General features: G+C 45.6%; 1 protein-coding gene and 1 long non-coding RNA gene across 5 annotated transcripts in view; one reads left to right on the top strand and one right to left on the bottom strand.

Annotated features, from left to right (window-relative positions):
* The window catches only part of Cfap74 (cilia and flagella associated protein 74), a 57,745-nt gene extending 52,339 nt beyond the window's left edge, over window positions 1–5,406 (bottom strand). For all 4 annotated transcript variants that reach the window (XM_021160961.2, XM_021160964.2, XM_021160963.2 and 1 more), the window contains exon 1: window positions 5,025–5,406. The gene's annotated coding sequence lies outside the window, so the exon portion shown is untranslated. The remainder of the gene's footprint in view (window positions 1–5,024) is intronic.
* LOC110293163 overlaps window positions 1–6,276 on the top strand; it is a 6,489-nt gene extending 213 nt beyond the window's left edge. The window contains exons 2-4 of the long non-coding RNA XR_002377783.1: window positions 917–1,086; window positions 2,827–3,797; window positions 4,896–6,276. This is a non-coding gene — a long non-coding RNA (uncharacterized LOC110293163). The remainder of the gene's footprint in view (window positions 1–916; window positions 1,087–2,826; window positions 3,798–4,895) is intronic.
* The last annotated feature ends 197 nt before the right edge of the window (window positions 6,277–6,473 follow it).

Below are 6,473 nucleotides of genomic sequence, written 5' to 3'. Positions count from 1 at the left end.
GGATGGTTGTGAGCCACCATGTGGTTGCTGGGATTTGAACTCTGGACCTTCGGAAGAGCAGTAGGGTGCTCTTACCCACTGAGCCATCTCACCAGCCCCCAGGTATTGGTTTTTATGAAGAAATAACTGTTAATTTTGTGGGAGATGAAATGACTTTGTGAGTTGGCTAAAAGTACAGAGGTATGTAGTAACATTTTCAAAGAGAGATGAGAGTATGACCAAAATGTTATCTTCACAATGTGTCAGCCCAGTTGGAACAGGAATAAGACAGCACTGATCTTGCTGATGAAGGGTGGTTGGAATTTAGACTTCATGTTATCCTTCTCCTTATAAGCGTGTGTGTGTGTGTGTGTGTGTGTGTGTACTCAAAAAGGCGAAAGAGGTTTTCAGATTCCCTGCAGCTAGAGTTACAGGTAAATGGCCTCAAATTTGCACCAGGTACTAAACTTCAGTTCTTTGCAAGAGCCACAAATGTTCTTAACAATTCAACCATCTCCCCAGCCTCCTTCTCCTTTATTTTTGCGATTCTGGACTTTTCGGTAAGAAAAAAAAATTGCAAAAGGAAGAAAATGCAAGCAAGCAAACAAATGAACAGACCCTCAGGTTCAGGCACTGGAGATGTCCTACAGTCAGTAAGTCAATTTTAGATTCTCTAAACTGCATCTGATTCTCAGCAAGAGTCTTTACATGTGCATCCGCTTGAGGAAAATAGGTCAGAAGCTTGCCAGTGAGTTTTAAGATATAAGCTGAAGAACAAAGAACAATAGTATTGAAGGGGAATAAGGGGAGGGGGGGTCTGCGGGTATTTATTCTAAAGTTACAAAGTTACAATGGTACCAGGCACAGAGAAACAGGACCAGGAACTGGTTGCTAAAGACTGAGGCGCTTAGTACAAAATCTGATTGCTCACCAGCAGAAGCAGAGCTGGGTTTATTTCAGTGGGCATGTTAAGAAGCTGGACCTTTTCCTGGAAAATCAGCTCCAGTGGATTAAGAGCTCATTTATGAAAAGTGAAACCACCACAGAGGCAGTGGCCAAGAGGGGAGATGACATCAAGGTTCCTAAATAAGACACCAGACATACTAGGTATGAGAGAAAATGCTGGTAGAGTCACCTATATTTATTCGTATTTGAAACTTCCGATAGGCGCTATCCTAAAGAGATGTGGAGAAAAGCTATGGGGCAGAGGGTAACTATGACCCATAACTTAGAAGGGTTACCATCAGGCAGAAGCTTCATGCCAGGGGCTTTATAATAAGGGACATTCAGCCAACACACACAGGAGCCAATATTCATCAGCATCCCTGTGTATACAGCTGCTCTCCGAGTGTTATTCAATGGAGCCCTCATTTGAATAATAAACTATCTCATGATTATAACTTAAGAAATGTTGAGCAGGGTGATGGTGGTGCACGCCTTTAATCCCAAGACTAGGGAGGCAGAGGCAGGTGGATCTCTGAGTTTGAGGCCAGCCTGGTCTACAGATCGAGTTCCAGGACAGCCAGGGCTATACAGAGAAACCCTGTCTCGAAAAAACCAAAGGGAAAAAAAGAAAAAGAAAGAAAGAAAGGGAGGGAGGGAGGGAGGGAGGGAGGGAGGGAGAGAGAGAGAGAGAGAGAGAGAGAGAGAGAGAGAGAGAGAGAGAGAGAGAGAAAGAAAGAAAGAAAGAAAGAAAGAAAGAAAGAAAGAAAGAAAGAAAGAAAGAAAGAAAGAAAGGGAAGAAAGGAAAGTTGTTCAACATGGTCTGGAATAAGGGGACTGCAAACCAAAGCTACAGTGATCTGTCACTACATGTTTTTCAGACTTTGGAGCACAAGAGCATGAAGATCTAGCAGGCACTGGTGAGGACAGGAAACAGTAAAGAGGCTCCAAGGCTCCACAGTGGAATGAGATCTAAAGAACTGAAGCTTGGGTGTTAATTAGGAGCTAAACTTATTCTATAGAAAAAAAAAGAAAAGAAAAAAGAGCACACCTTTTGCCTTCCCTATTATTCTTAAAACAGTGCAAATTTATCTTGTTCTTAGAGCAGTAGTTCTCAACCCCATGGGTCTTGGCCCTTTCGATTGCTGCATATCAGATATTTACGTTATGGTTCATGGTGGTAGTAAAATTATGGTTATAAGTATGAAGTAGCAACAAAAATAATTTTATGGTTGTGGGTCAACACAGCATTGAGGAACGGTATTAATGGCCCACCGAGTTAGGCAGGCTGAGAACCCCACTCCAGAGGCCTGGCATCTGGGTCTCAAGGGTATAGAGGCACTGTGTCAACAGGTGTGTGTGGAACCAGCTGGACACAAGGACTCCCATCTTGAGTCACACTTACGATGTTCTACAAATAGCCCTGGCTGGTTTTTTTTTTTCCTTTCTTTTCTTATCTCAGCATAGCATAAATCAATGAGATCATTGGTGTCTTATGTGGGACTTTATAGCCATATTCTGCTTCAGAGACATCCTGACTTCCCAGTTGAGCTTTTCCTTTTTTGACAGCATCTTAATATAGCCCTGAATCCACAATCTTCCTATCTCAATCTCCTGAAAATTGGGGATTACAATAGTGTGCCACTGGTATCCAGCTTTGATATTTGTAGCCAGTTTTTGGCTACTTTGTGGGTTCTTTTCTCCACCCATTCAACCCCCTAACAATAGATAGGAGAGAAAGGATAGAGAAGAAAGGAAAGAGATCCCTGAATATAGTCAGGGACTGAAAAGGGGGTGGTGCTATCATTAGACCACTTCCTGTTGGCCTGGGGCACTGAGCTCCTTGGGGCAAGTTTGAGCTTCATGTTAGGATATCTAATTTCTTGCTCTTTCTTCTTTCTGTAGGCCTGGTTATCAAACCACAACTAACAGCAGACAACAATAGCCAATAAGCAACAGCAGCCAAAACCAACCAACAACCCAACAATAACCCACCTATCAGGGCTCTAGCATTTATATAATACACTCTGAAAAGTCTCCAGAATTCCAGACACCCATACACTCACAGAAACCATCTGCAGCTGGCAAAATCACGCCCTTGCTAGAGCATGAGGCAAATCATAGTCAGCTATGGTGGGCAGTCTGAAGCAGCCCCGTACCCCACACCTAGGATTAAGACAAAAATATATTCTTAAATATTCCTGTGGGTTTTTTTTTTATTTGGTTTGGGTTTTTTTGTTGTTTTTTTCAAGACAGAGTTTCTCTGTATAGCCCTGGCTGTCCTGGAACTCACTCTGTAGACCAGGCTGACCTTGAACTCAGAAATCCACCCCCAAGTGCTGGGATTAAAGGCGTGTGCCACCACGCCCGGCTACTCCTGTGGTTTTTTTTTTAAAGAAACCAAAACTCCCAAATTGTCACTACAGATATTACTTTAAGATAAACAGGCAGACTACAGAAAGAATGAGTCTGCTCTGGTTTTATTTTGAGATAGGGTTTCTCAGTTTAACCCCGGCACTCACCAGGCTGGCCTCAAACTCACAAAGATGGCCTGCCTCTGCCTCCCAAGTGATTGAAGGCGTGCACCATTACCACCCAGCAAGTTTGGCTCCCTGTTCTACTCCACAAATACACTCTTCATTTTGACCCAAAGATTTTGACTCACACTTGGGTTCATTTGGTCTGCTGACATTCAGGCCCATACTTACATACTTCCTGTCCCCCAATGCTTAGCAGCAAACTGCACTTGGTATAACCCTAGATTTGTCTTTCTCTTCTTTTCAGTCTCACAGCACCTTGAGGCTTGTCCTTATGAACTAGGACTAGGTTGTCCTGCATCAGCAGAGCTGTGTGCACCTTCTTGGAAACCAGAGAGGGTGTGTCTACTTTCTTGGCTTTTCATTTTCTGTCTAAAGCTGCCTTTGCCCTTTGGCACCTGACTTCATCTAACGTGTTCAAAGCTGCAGTGTTAGCTGAGCCCGACCTGCAGTAGCCTTTGGTGATCTCTCCTGCCTCCCTCTTCCAATGAGATGACCTAAGATAGTTCTTCCATCTCAAAGGAAGCTGATGGGCCACCTCAGTTCCTCTTAGCCATGGAACGTTATGATTTTACTGGTTCGGAGGATTGGGACGTTGGGTGTCTCTGAGGCCACTGTACTGCCTGTTCTAACGTTTCTTCTGAGAGGACAACCCTCTCCTTAGAGAGGGCTGCAGAAACTCTCACTTGTCACAGGAGTTTTCCAGGGTTGCCATAACAAAGTTGCCAACTTGTTTTTTTTTTTTTTTTTTTTTTTTTGGTTTTTTGAGACAGGGTTTCTCTGTGTAGTGGTGGCTGTCCTGGAACTCACTCTGTAGCCCAGGCTGGCCTCAAACTCAGAAGTCCGCCTGCCTCTGCCTCCCGAGTGCTGGGATTAAAGGCGTGTGCCATCACGCCAGGACCATACAGAAAAACCCTTTCTCAAAAACCAATCAAACTATTAACAAAAACTACTGTTCAGGAATAAATTTCTAATCTAAGACAAGCAAAGGTGTGTGGTTACACACGAGGAGAAGTGAGAATCACGGGTTTGTTCATAGTTAACCCAGGAGAGGAGGGTACTATGTTATGGGTGAAGACAAGATTCTATTTATTGGCTTGGGTGGGCTTTTGATAATTGTTTGATAATCAATTCTTAAATTGTACACAAGAAGGTAGGCATCATTTGTCTGAAGAGAATATTCATCAATGAATACCTGAGCAGTCTACTCATTACCTAGCTCACATTACTTACTAGTCCACTCATTACTTGGCCCACAGCACACCTTCATTCAGGGAGTATTTTGCTAAGCATTTTTACCCAGATAAGGGAGTCATTTTATGGAAAATCAAGCTAAGGAGGCCTATCCACTTGCAATGAAGGGTTTTGTATTTAAAGCCAGGCTGGAAAGGCGGGAGGTGACTCTTTCAGCTCTCAGACTGATGCCTGGCTCTTCAGCAAGATTGATGCTGCCGCTTCGTAGGCTGTGGTAACCACGTGACTCACCGCCACGCGTCCACGCAGAGAAGCTACCCCTGTTCAGTGCATCCTCAGTGCAGCCCTAAGGCAGAAGTCACCAGTACCCACCTCTCTGGCCAGCCCAGTGATGTCCCTCAGCGATGAGACTTCAGCAAAGGTCCCCCAAGAATGGGCTGGACTGTTGGCAAAACCTCCTCAGGAACGGCTCCTCGGTGGTGGTCCCTCAGCAGCAACCTCTCAAGAATGGTCCCTGGCGACTGCCCCTTAGCAACAGCTCCTCACAAATGACCCCTAGAAAGTGGTCCAGTAACTAGGTCGCCTCCCAGAAACAGATCCTCAGCGACGGTTCCTCAGCACTGGCCCCGCAGGATCAGTTCCTTAAGCCGCTAGACGATGGCCTCTTAACGGCCCGACTGCCCCCCAGCCACCGTGGGTCTGAGGCTGCGTAGTTTGGGCGCGCAGCTCCATGGCAACGGAGGGCTGCTTTGTGGTAGCGGGCGGGGCTGTGGCTTCGGAAGGAGAGTCTGTGCGCAGGCGTAGTGTTAGCAGCGGGGGTGAAGTAGGGGGAGCGTCGCGGAGGGCAGAGTCAAAGCTGACTGTTGCCCAGACGATTCTCCTGGAGACTGGGGCAGGTGCTCGAGAACTTGTCTAAAGCCAGTTGAAACTTGGGTCAACTGCTAACTTAAAAGACCATTTACGCAAAAGTTAGGATATCCTGCGTCTCTTGGATCTGAATTCTGGCTCTCCCAGGTCTTTGCAGCCTGTGTTGTGCCCTCTAGGTGGTGACATCTGACTCCTCTGTATAACTCACAGGACTCTTTGGATTATTTTTGGTCGTTTAAGTTGGCGTTGTCACTAGTCCGGGCAGGAGGTGGGCTCAACAGTGGACAGGACATGTTCCCTTTCCTCAGAGTCGCAGGGATGACTGGCAACTCCTGTAGTTTTTTTGTCTTGGAGATGGAGAACCTTCAGCGTCAAGAAGTCCTCAAAATAATACAGAGCCTGTGGAAATGTCAGTGGAGATTGGTGGGGGGTACCTCTGCACTCCCTTCAGATACTTTGCAATACTGTATAGGTGTGTGTGTGGGGGGGGCTGGGGATTGAACCCAGGTGTTCTATAAGTTTAGAGCTTTGTGTATGGAAGCCGGATGGCCTAGTAAAGCAATTTGGGAAAGATAGCCAGTCGGTATGTAACCTTTAGCTGAGGGAGAATGTGAACTGGGCCTCCTACTCTGGGTTGACCCTGGTATATGGCTGAGCAGAGAGGGTTGTGAAGTAACCATATCCAATGCTAATATTTGTGGTATGAAGTATAATCCCCACTATAGTAAAATAAGTGAATAAATTGGTCTTCTCTTTCACGTTGCCTCAAGTATTTGTTTACAGGGACAAAACTCTGATTAACACATGCAGTTTTCTCTGGGGTATACTGTGCTCCTCTGTTAGGCTGGCCAAGCCTGTCAGGTATACATTAGGTTTGCCTCCCTTCCACTTTTTTGTTTTGTTATTTGAGACAGGGTTTCTCTGTGCAGCCCTGGCTGTCCTGGAACTCACTTT

Source organism: Mus caroli, chromosome 4 (genome assembly GCF_900094665.2).
Source record: "Mus caroli chromosome 4, CAROLI_EIJ_v1.1, whole genome shotgun sequence".
NCBI lineage: Eukaryota > Metazoa > Chordata > Mammalia > Rodentia > Muridae > Mus > Mus caroli.
Note: the sequence above shows the minus strand (reverse complement) of the source record. Positions and strands in the feature narration are given on the sequence as shown.